Raw genomic sequence first — 12,361 nt, 5'->3', positions numbered from 1 at the left:
GACACTATGAAGTCCAATATTAAGTTACTAGGACACTCATTGTCTGGTGAAGGCCACAATTATTACAACATCCATCCTGGGATCCTCTTTTAGAAGATGCTAATCCATTCCAGAGAGTGGAGCTCTAATGACTTAGTCACTTCTCACATGGGTTTTGGAGGAACACAAGCTTGACAGTCAAAATTAAGGCAGACTTTCATGTCCCTCGGCTTTCACAAACCGCCTGTATCTGGCAGGGGACGACCTTTTAACTAGTATAAAGCTAACTGGCACAGATGCAGACTAAATCGATAACTCTCCCTTGACTCCAACTTCTCAGGTGAGCTAATCAGCATAGTCCAAGAGCAGCACCCAGAGCCAGAGGGCAGCACAACACATTCATCATTCATAGGTGATTAGTTTTGAGAATTTTAACATCTTGGTCAGGGAAGAATTGTGAGTTGTAGAAGCTGGACTAGGTCTCTGGTTTGCTAGCTTCTAATATCACAGCCATTTACAGGAGGCACTGGACCTGTTAAGATGGTGCTTCTGTCGGAAAGCACGTAGCGAGTGATGGATCGCCGGATGGATGATGAAGTTCTGTGTGCGGCGTGGCTTATTATACACCATGTGCTGTGTGCTCTGCACCACTGACCTGCTTCCAATCAATGCATGTTCTTCTGAATATTGATAAGATGAGGGATGTGGGGCCTTCTGCCAGCCAACCCCGAGGACATCGTGAGTGTGAATGAGCTAACATTTTGAAGAAAAGATTTATAAGCGGGACTTTCCACTTGGTAACCAGAAAGATCTGAATTAGTGAAAAGTCAGAATAAATAATTGCTTAGAATTTTCAAAACCTCACATTCAACAGTGAGAGCCTTTGTCAATGAGAACAGCAATTTATTAAGTGGGTTGATAGATCTGTTTGTTGAATATATATGATGGTTCATAGGAAGTTTGTGCTTCTATGGATTTGAATCAAGAAGATCCAATCCAAGTGTTTTAAAGTAGTTTGTTATTATGAGGAACTTGTTTGTTTCTTTTCAGGTCTCAAGCCCATGTGTATGTTCCTTAGCAAGCTTTAGTACAGCCTAGGGCTGACCTGAAGTTTTCCACACACAAAGGACTATAGATTTTAATACAGAAGAGTGAAAGAACTTCGTGGTCTACTAAGAGCATATACACAATGGGGTAAAGCCCTACAGAGTCTGAAATGGTAGCTTGTTGTAATATGAGCAGCAGCGGGGCTGTGTCCCCAGCACTCCGGCTGCCTGGCTAGCTTATGCCCCGAAATAATTACACGGACACTATATTCTTTTAAATACTGCTTGGCCCATTAACTCTAGCCCTTTCAGGCTAATTCTCATATCCCGATCAACCCATCTCTAATAATCTGTGTAGCATCAGTCTTACTGGGAAAGATTCTAGCCTACGTCCATCCTGGGTCTGAGCTTCATGCATCTGCCTCAGAGAGCAGAGCTATGCGTCTGCCCGGGAGAGGGGAGCATGGCGTCTCTGAGCTCACTTCCTCTTCCTCCCAGCATTCTGTTCTGTTTACTCCTCCCACCTATGTTTTAACCTATGAGGCCAAGCAGTTTCTTTATTATAATTAACCAATGACCTTTCTCCATCAGTAGCTGTGTGGCTTCTAATCCTGAGACAACCTTAGTAATCTATGATCACGGATAGGTTGTCTAGTGTCTCCAGAACTCTATGTGCTCATTTCTGACATTGGTAAAATACCTGTGCTGGCTAGTTTTATGTCACCTTGGTACAAGCTATATTCATTAGAGAGGAAGGAGCCTTAACTGAGAAAATTCCTCCATAATGTTGGGCTATAGATAAGTCTGTAGGGCATTTTCTTAACTAGTGATTGATGGGGAGGGCCCAGTCTGTTGTGGGTGGTGCCATCCCTGGGCTGGTGGTCCTGAGTTCTATAAAAAAAAAAAAAGCAGGCTGAGCAAACCATGGGGAGAAAGCAGCACTCCTCCATGGCCTCTGCAATAGTTCCTTTCTCTAGGTTCCTGTCCTGTTTGAGTTCCTGTCCTGACTTTCTTTAAGATGAACAATGCTGTGGAATTGTAAACAAAATAAACCCCCTTTCTCTCCAAGTGGCTTTGGTCATAATATTTCATCATAGTAATGGATACTCTAAGACAATAACCAATAGTGCACACCTGATAAATTTACCGGGATATGAGATGATGTAAAGCATGGGAAATGCTGTGAATTGTATCAACAATGGCATAAAGCTCAACCGCTTCTATTATTAGTAAAATTAACACAATTAAGAAACAACTGGAGCTGATGCCCTTTCTTTGTGAGAGGTTTATAGGTAATGAGTGAGTCTATCTTTGTTCGTCTTGCAGAATGACAGCTCCATAGATAATGTTCTGCCCCCTCATTTCTGCTTCTTGTCTAAAGCAGGAATAAATAGACGGCAATAGATGGCAGGTTCAATCCAAAAATATCCTTCAGCATTTCATCTAACCTAGCACTGGGTGACTTAGCACTTCTATGTAGGTCTGGCATAAATGGTTTCAGGACCCCTGCATTTATTTCAGAATATCCAGACATGTGCAACTGCCTGGCACCCGGGAACTGACCAATAGGAAGGAAGGAACTGAGGGAACTGTTGCAGTTGACTTCTGCCTTTTGCCCTGCCTCCTGCTCTGCTCAGGACAGTGACAGCTCAGTTTCAAAATGTCTTCTTCAGCTATGCATTCTGATCACAGCTGTTATTGAAGGGCTCTGGCTAATAGGGGAACAGATATCCCTGGTATTTCCCAGAACGGGGTGCTCATTCTGGGAATCTTGGGTGCATGTGACTTCCTGAGCTGGTGAATCACACTCAGAAAGGGGATAGGTTTGGCATGACACAAGCCTGTAGATTCTAGTAAATCTCCCGGGAGAGGAGGAAGCCGCTGAGAGTCTTCTTTGCTGGCTCTTGCTCCCATTGTATGCACAAAACACCCGGTCCCAGGCCCCAGATGTGTGCAGGTTCCTAATTGCCAGCGCTGCACTAAGATTTGAAGGGTGAGAGAAGAGTTGCAAAATCACGAACACTGAAGGCGGTGTTAGTTAGGAAGAAGGCAGCCTCCTGCACACTGTTGTAGGTGTTAGTGAGATTATCAATTGCTGGCTCCGGCAGAGACACAGGACTGGAGGGCTTGGGGAATGTGGTGGCCCCTCTCTTCACTGCTTCTGTCCCCCACTCCCAAGGTTATGACTTCCCAGGGATCTGTACTCTGCACTTCCATTTCTGCAGTGAAATTAGCTGGAGCTCGGCAGGTAAGTCTTTCAGCTCACCTTAAAGCAAAAGGAATGTGAGCAGTGGTGGGGCTGGTTATGCCCCATCCTCTTTATATTGGATGTGTTTTCTTAGTGCAGAAGTAGAATTTGGGAGCTTACATGGGGATGGGTCGGCTATTTGAAGGAGTCAGATGAAGTACGTGGCCCTGGGGGAAGAGGAAGTGGGGGGAGGTAAACAGAAAGAAGGAAGAGGACCCTGGCATTTTCTTTCTAATGAATCTTGCTTTTTTTTTTTTTCTTGGAAATTTTTTCTGTAGGCTGGTACCTGGCTCGAGAACAGGGTCTCAGGCATGAATCATATCCTTGATGCTCTTCCCCCAACTCCCTGGTTTTGGTTACCACTGCATGAGAGCAGGCAGACAGAGCAGGGTTGCAGGTTGTCAATACAGGCTGCAGGAGTCAATAAGCAGCCAGACAGGGAGTGAAATTGGAGGAGGCAGCTATAGATTTCTTAGGTTATTTCTCGTGAGTTTTTTAGAACTTGTGTGATTCAGGCTTGTCAGTTACTATTCTGAGCGGGGCTGAGACAAACACATTCCCTCAGTGTACCAGATGTTGTCTGCGGGCTCCCAGTTTCTAGAGACACCTGGGCTGGCTTCATTGTGGGGAAGGGGAGTCCAGGCATGAGGCAGGGCTAAGGAAGTGGAAACTGTGACCATTCTGCTGCTCTAGAATGTGGTGGGGATAATAATACAGTTACTAGGATGGTGCTAATTTAGTTTTTGAGACCAGAGGCTGTGCAGCAGCCAGTGCAGTTCTTAGGTCACACTGGGTACTCAGTAAACGCATGTTGATGGACTAGTACTAGCAAAAGTCTATTGCTTTGGGGTAAGTTAGAATTGGAACGCCATGTTTTGCTTAGAATGGAATAATAACACACATTGGAATTATGAAAAAATAAATTCTGCTGAATCATAGAATAATCCTTTCGAGTGGAACTATTTGATTCACAAACATTCTTTCCCCTTATCTTTCTCTCTATCTCATTATTAACCACATAGATCCATAGGATTTCAGGTAGCCTATGAGACAGATTTCATGGGAGTTAATATCACTGGCTCTACAAATGAAGGAAAAGCTGTAGCTTTTATCCAGTAGTTGGCCTTGCGTGTTTCTGCAGTGACATGGGTGCTGAAACATAAGGCTATGTATAATTTCCATTTAAACATTCATTTCAGCTCCCTCTTCTGCCAGCCTCTTGCTTGATGCTGCAAACAGGGAAAGATGTAGATGGGTGGCTTTGCTCTCTTTGCATCTTAATGAAGACAACATAATCAGAGGGTAGGTAACCAGCACACAGGCGATTGGGGAATGCGTGGTGACTGGACATTTTGCTTCTGGGAGGCAATAAAGGAGATGATCGGGTGACTCTTCCCCATTCCTTAGGCTGCACGCCTCTCTGATAGCTGTACAGGGCTTGGCTTCCTCTGCACCACTGTTTGAAACAGAATCTGAAAGTGCATGCTCTCTCTTTCCATCTTGCTTAATCAAATATTCTATTATTTTCTCAACTACTAAACTATTCTATTATTACTGATCACAGCCTGCTCGGTTCAGAGTGTTTGCCGTGGGCTGTGGTGTACATACAAGCTCCATGGGCTGCCTGGCGCTCGAGTCTCTTTTATAGCAATGCTGGGAATGGAGTTGTGGGTTCCAGGTATCTTATAAGTTTACAGCTGTGCAGGCTGGGTGGCTGCCTGAGAGCCAAGGGGGATGTGGACAGATGTTGTACATGCTTGATAGACAGGGCTCAGATCATGCTTCCACCTAGGCTTAAAGATGGGCGTGGGTCATATTCATTCATTCAACACACACAAAAATACTGACTTAATAGAGTTCTTGGCATACTCAGAGAATGAAATGCCATGTCGTCCCTCCCACCTACATCCCTCCTCTCTCCCTCTCTCTCTGATATAGGATTTTATGTAGCCTAGGCTGGCTTCCAATTCCCTGTCTAGCCCATGATGGTCTGAGACTGAGACTTTTAACCCTTTTCCCTTCACCTCCTGAGTACTGGGATCACAGACATGTGCCACCATACCTGGTTTATACAGTGCTGGCGACTGAGCGAACCCAGGACTTCCTTCTTGATAACCAAGCACTCCATCAATTGAGCCACAGCCCAGCCCCAATACTAGGCCACCTTTTCCCCAAGCAGGCTACTCTGCTTCCTAGCTACGGAATGTGGTTGCGTTCTCTCACTGATTTCTCAGCTTAGAAAGAAGTTTTATCCGTCACAGATGAGGAAACCGAGAGTCACGCGTTTTATACTCACCTTTCCTAATACCGCACAGCCAGGGAGTGGAGGAATCCGGATTGAAAACAGTTGCTCTAAGTGTATTGCAAGTGTCTGCCGAAAGTCATATTTGGAGCAGATTCTTTTATGAGCTGGTGCATGTTTGGGGCTGCAAAGATTGGTTAGGGAAAGTACCCCATGGAAGAGTAAGAATGGAGGTGAGCCTCGAAGGGATGACAGATAACGAAAGCACAACTCCAAGTGTCTGTAACAATAAGGGGTGGTTACTGGTTCATATTATTGAGATTAATGTCTCCCTGGTCTGGAATTTTCTGTCTGTTGTCACTTGCTGTGTTGACTTTATCATTAGGTTCTACCTACTATTCTCTATTAACTGTGGTCCTCAACCTTTCTAATGGTGTGACCCTTTCATACAATTTCTCACGTTGTGGTGACCCCAGCCATAGAATTGTTTTCATTGCTACTTCATAACTGTAGTCTTGCTGCTGTTACAATTCACAGTGTAAATATTTGTGTTCTCCAGTGGTCTTAGGTGACTCCTGTGACAGAGTTGTTCATCCCCCAAAGGTTGAGACCAACTGTTCTAGATCCTTCAGTCCAAAAGCTGTAGAATGACTACAGTGTTCACACACACACACACACACACACACACACACACACACACGAATTTTAAGGTTTGTTTTTTCTTATTGGCCTCAGCCATGTTATTGGAAAATAGAAGATAAAAAGCTATTTTAACACCTCTTTCTGGGTGGTGGTGGCACACGCCTTTAATCCTAGCACTTGGGAGCAGAGGCCTGAGGATCTCTGTGAGTTCAAGACCAGCCTGGTTTACAGAGCTAGTTTTTTTTTGTTGTTGTTGTTTGTTTGTTTGTTTGTTTTTTTGACAGGCACCAAAAGCTACACAGAGAAACTCTGGCTCCAAATAAACCAAAATAAACAAAACAAAACAAATCTCAACTCAACACCTTTTCCTAAAGAATATAGTTGAGATTAATGGAAAAGAATTTTTTTTTTTTCCAGAAGGAAAGCAAGGTGGGAAAAGGAGAATGGATTTTTGGTATCCCCTTGTCATCCTCTAGCAGAGAGCTGAGTTGAATGTGGTAGCGGGAACTGAAATCTCAGATGAACAGCCGGGGTAGGGGAGAGTTGAATCAGGAGAGGCAAGCAGCCAGCAAAATCCACTTACCAGAGTATCTGACCCTAAAGCTATATTGCCACAGCTGGATAGCTCCATCTCAGACCCCAGAGGTTCTCTGAATAATGAGTTAGAAATCAATGTTGCCAACAGGTTGGGTTCACATGGCTGGAAGTGATTGACTAGCCTTCCCATGAATGCTCCCAAGATGCCTCCCCTGTCTGAGGCTACACAAGGTCTGTACATTAGTAACCTGTCCACGCCGTGGCCCCCGATTGTGCTATAACTTTGCTCACCACTGTTCATATAAAGATAAAGCGAGAGCCCTAGGTCTTGAGAACCCGATGCATGGTCCTAAGGCTATAGCTTCCAACAGTTTCACTTTCTCTCTACCAACCAGTGCCTACATTTTCCCAAGGGCTTCTGAGGTCAAGAGGAGGAAGCTGTATTTGGTCCTCAAAAAATATAGAGTTCCTTCTTCTCCTCCATCACCTCCTCCTCTTCTTTTATCCTAGAGAAGCATGAAAGGTAAGAAGGAAGGATTCTGTGCTAGAAGCAATGAAGACATATGGATTTAGTCTGGGTCCTGTGTAGACAGTTCCCCAGTTGGACTTTGTACAAGTTTCTTTAATTTCTGAGACCGAGGCCTTAGCACAGGCTTTTCTTTCTGTCTTCTTTCTCCAGGAAGAATTATTTTACTGTCAAGCTTTGTTATTCTAGCAGAGTGTGCCGGGTTGTGCTTTGGAAGGCTGTTTCTGCCTGCTTGAGTCAAATTAGATGTAGCAGGTGCAAAGGGCTGAAGGAGACTCAGTGGTTGATGGAATTACAGCCTGAATTCGTAGAGGCATTTGGAGCCCTGAACATTGACCCTTTGAGTCCTGTACTGAACTGATCCCCCAGCTTTCCTCAGCCTGTGCTGCATTCACCTGTGAGAAACTACAAGACCCTGAGTGGTGTCTGCGAATAATCCTAGCTAATATGGCTTCTTCTCTTCCCTTTCTGTTGTTTGGCACCCCTGGGTTTCCTTTACACATCTCACCAGTCAAGCAAGTCTTATTAATGTTATATCCAAATCCCTCTTAAACCCCGTGACCTTATTCATCTGCACTGTTCCAGTGCTGTGTTCTGCCTCACTGAGTTTTAAAAGTTTTTTTTAAGTATAATTTTTCATAATTTTATGCCTGTACATGATATATTGTGAACGTGTTCACCCCATCACTCCCTTTTATCCCCACTTCACTCCTAAAGACCCCCCCTTTTAAAAGTATGAAATATTTTCCTTATTTCTCTCATGTCCATGGGAGTGTGTGCATGTGTGTGTGTGGGGGGGGGGGCACTCAAGATATACTCAAGAAAGGTTATTGAATGAATGTGGAATAAAATCTTGACACAGGTGGAGTGTTAGGGTAGCAGGCTATGTGCTCCCAACCCTCTGCTGTCTGCAAGATAAACACCAAGTTGTTATTTCTATGAATAATTATGGGAAATACTGAGGTCCCCTTCCTTTCAGCATATTGTGTGTCTGTAGTTGACTTCTTTCTGTCTCATAGTTTCACAAGTACATGGCAGCCATGTTTGCTTCCCCATGAAAGACCATCCCCCAGACTTTTCACATTTCTCCGTTGCTTCTCAAAGGGCTCATTTTATCAGGTTCATTTTTGGCAGCTGCTGGGAAACCTGATCTAAGCCCAAGCAATGCTAGAAGTGCCTGCTTAACAGCTTGGCAGGGAGGAGAGGCAATTGAATTACCTGCTTACACTTCTGATCTCCCAAGCTTATGTCAGAGCGAGAAGATAATAGAAGAAATTGTTAACACTGCTTGGGACTAGTGAGTCCACACAGTGGAGAGATTTATCACATGAAAATACCTGCTTTCTCTGAAGGTGAATCTCTTTCTCCATCACAACTGCCTGCTTCCCCTCATTTTCCCCATAACAAATTTCCCTCTACGCTATCTTTGCTCTGGGTGCATTTGCTCTGGAAACAGAAACACCTGGTTGGCAGCTCACAGCTCATGGTCAGCTTGATGGTAGTCTAGGGATTAATCCAGAGAAGTCAATTTTAGGGACTTCGAGGCAACTCCATGCTCAGAAAATTCTCCCCAGTGTGATGGCATTTAAAGCAGGAGGGTGAGGGGATTCTTGCTGGTTTTCAGAACACTGTATGCTGAAGGGGTGAGAAAATGCTTGGAACTTAAGCCCTAAAACAGGTTAAGAATGGAAGTTTCTGGGAGTGTCAGTACATCTTAGGTTGAATGTTACCTTGAATGCCTTCTACTCAATGAATTTACTTATAAAATATTAAAAGGAATTATCAAATGAGGGTGATCAAATATCCTCTCCCAGAAAGTCCTACACCAGGGCTTCAATTTCCACCATTAGAAAACTTATTCCTAATGCCTCAAGAGAAAATATGAGTAGTTTTACAGGCCTTCTGCCAAGGGTCTCTCATTCATTCAACACATGTGTTTAAGGCTGGAGACTGAGCTGGTGGCTCTCAGCCATGAGAATGAGAATGTCTCGTGGAAGATGAAAACATAAACAGAACTCATGACACACCAGTCGGTCCCTGTTCTTTGGGTGTGCTGTGTGTGAGTCACTTCATTGACTCAACAGCTTCATGAGACACATCCTCATTTTGTAAGAGGGGGCACTGGGACCATGAGTTAAGTGTCTTTCCTAAATGCAAAGAGTTAATAATTCAGAAGCCAAAGAGTACAGAATTCAGGAACGATTTTTTTAAATAACCATGTATAAGGTGCCTTGATAGCAGAGGGAAGAGTGGGCTGTTTGGAGGCAGGAAAGACAAGTGCAATGGTGGCCAGGCCCATCTCCACAGTGGCCTTTGGCAGTTCAGCGTCATCTTCTTTCTTACTCGGTTGAGCTAGTTCTGTGAGCTAGCCCATGTTTCTAGCAACAATATATTGTTGGCATTCATATGTTTGGTGTCTGCGATGGGAATAGAAGAATCTGAGGATGCAGATAGTATTAAAAATGATGTAGGCCTGCATCTTGATTTCCTCAGACAGAGGGAGTGTATTAGGAAGGTGAACTTCAGTCCCTACTATTTTTCCTAGACCTTGTGACCTTGAGACCTTTTATTCATGGAACTCAGGAAGGTCTACTTTCATTTTTTTATGGTGGGAAACCTAACCGAACTTCCTTACGTTCCAAAGGAGTTTTAGAGGGTTCTCTACGGAGAGAGTCTAGGAGAGGCTCTGCATGGAAGAGTGTAGCTTGACTAGCGCCTTCTACAATGTGTTTTGTGGTTTCGTTTTTTCATCCTGGTTCTGCTCCTCCCTTGCTTAGTGATCACAAGATTTATGCCACAGCTCCGGGCCTTTCTCTGTGGGTTGATATGAGAATTTCTTTCCCAAGTAATTTTTTTTTTAAGAATCCTGAATTGTTCTATTGTTTGTCCCATTAAGTTGCTTGTCTGTTTCTAAACTTGTCATTGTGCCCAGGGTAATAATTAGCCTAGACCAATGACTATTAGGTTGGAGTAAGAGCAGTGAAATAGTTGATCTCCAGAGATTTCAGTATATCTTAGAAATAGGTGGTAGCATCCTTCATCACCTGTCAAGTGATGAGCAGTATTGTAGTTCTTTAGAGTAGTAGTTCTCAGCCCATGGGTTATGACTCCTTTAGGAGTTGAATGACCCTTTCACAGGGGTTGCATATCAACTATCCTGCATATAAGATATTTACATTATGATTCATAACAGTAGAAACATTACAGTTATGAAGTAGCAATGAAATAATTTTATGCTTGGGGGTTACCACAACATGAGGAACTGTATCCAAGGGCCATAGCATTGGGAAGGTTGAGAACCACTGCTCCAGAGGATATTTTCTCTCAGGGCTGGCCCATGCTTTTCTGTCTTCTTACCCATCAATATTTTTACTCTATTTCATCAATAATACCAATGGAGTTCAAGACTGAAAGAGTAGGAAATAGTAGATAAAACAAAGGGCATATGAAGTATAAACTAGCATTTTTGTTTTTATATAAAAACTATGAAATTTATCCATGAGTAAATTTATTCACCTCCTGATACATAAACCATAGCAACTGCGCATGCTGATGAGATAGTCTGTATGATTTTGGTACTTGCACACAAACTGGCTTTTGCAATGGTCCTTAAGTACTTTTATTTCTGAACTGGAGTTCCTGTTCAGAGCAGAGGGACTAAGCCCATCTCTGGTCCTACAGATGGTGCTGGTTGGGTGTCAGCATATGGGGAGATACGTGGGAGGAGAAGCTGGTGTCAGTAGGGCTGTGTTGGAACATTGGATTCAAATAAGAGGGAAAGTCTTAAGGCTTCGTTGATGAAGGAAAATCTCCTTAGCTGAAGGATGCAGATCTCTGGCAATGATGATGAAGAGACGACTGTCCTGAGATGATTCAAACTCTATTGGACACCATCCTGAGGGACGGTCAACAGTCAAGGAACTAATAGCAGAAGAGTCAGGGCACTTCCTAAGATTTCTTTACCCTGATGCTCAAACCACAGAAAGACATTACTAAGAAAGAAAATTACAGACTAATCTCACTCCTGAATATTAATGCAAAAATACTCAATAAGATACTGACAAATGTAATCCAAGAACACGTTAGAAAAATCAGTCACCATGACCCAATAGGCTTCATCCCAGAGATGTAGAGATGGTTCAACATACAAAAATATGTCAGTGTAATCCACCATAAAAACAAACTGATTTTAAAAAAACCCTACATGATCATATCATTAGATGCTAAAAAAAATCTTTGACAAAATACAATAAAAGTCTTGGAGAAAGCAGGGATACAAGGAACATACCTAAACATAATAAAGGCAATACACAGCAAGCCAACAGCCAACATCAAACTAAATGGAGAGAAACTCAAAGAGTTCTCATTGAAATCAGGAACAAGACAAGGTTGTCCACTCTCTCCATATCTGTTCAATATAGTACTTGATGTTCTAACTCGAGCAATAAGATAACAAAAGGAGATCAAGGAGATACAAATTGGAAAGGAAGAAGTCAAACCCTCACTATTTGCTGATGATACAATAGTTTACATAAGCAACTCCAAAAATTCTACCAAGGAACTTCTACAACTCATAAGTAATGGGGCAGGATACAAGATTAACTTAAAAAAAAATCAGCAGCCCTCCTGTACAGAGATGATAAAAGGGCTGGGGTAGAAATCAGAGAAACATTACAATTCACAATAGCCACAAATAACATAAAATATTTTGGAGTAACTTGAACCAAACAAGTGGAAGACCTGTATGACAAAAACTTTGAAGAAAGAAATTGAAGAAGACACCAGAAAGTGGAAAGATCTCCCATGCTCTTGGGTAGGTAGAATTAACATAGTATAATAGCAATCTTACCAAATCAATCTACAGATTCAATGCAATGTCCATCAAAATGCCAGCAAAATTCTTCATAAACTTCAAAAGAACAATACTCAATTTCATATGAAAAAGCGAAAGACCCAGGGTAGCCAAAACAATCCTGTACAAAAAAGGAACTTCTGGAAGTATCACAATTCTTGACTTCAAACTCTACTACAAAGCCCCAGTACTGAAAACAACCTGGTATTGGCATAAAAACAGACAGGAGGACCAGTGGAACTGAATCGAAGACCTGGATATTAATCCACACACCTATGAACACTTGATT

The 12,361-nt window shown here is 42.9% G+C and overlaps 1 protein-coding gene across 28 annotated transcripts in view; it reads left to right on the top strand.

Moving 5' to 3' along the window:
• The window catches only part of Nrxn3 (neurexin 3), a 1,564,636-nt gene that overhangs the window by 226,026 nt on the left and 1,326,249 nt on the right, over window positions 1-12,361 (top strand). The window contains exon 1 of one of the 28 annotated variants that reach the window (XM_041658559.1): window positions 3,161-3,273. The exons of the other annotated variants lie outside the window; for them this stretch is intronic. The gene's annotated coding sequence lies outside the window, so the exon portion shown is untranslated. Of the gene's footprint in view, window positions 1-3,160; window positions 3,274-12,361 lie in introns of those variants that run through there. 28 annotated transcript variants of the gene reach the window in all.

The sequence above is a fragment of the Microtus oregoni genome, unplaced genomic scaffold, assembly GCF_018167655.1.
Source record: "Microtus oregoni isolate MIOR12 unplaced genomic scaffold, Mior012 000009F_ref0000495, whole genome shotgun sequence".
In the NCBI taxonomy this organism is placed as follows: domain Eukaryota; kingdom Metazoa; phylum Chordata; class Mammalia; order Rodentia; family Cricetidae; genus Microtus; species Microtus oregoni.
The sequence above is the reverse complement of the archived record's forward strand: the minus strand, read 5'-3'. Positions and strand labels throughout refer to the sequence as shown.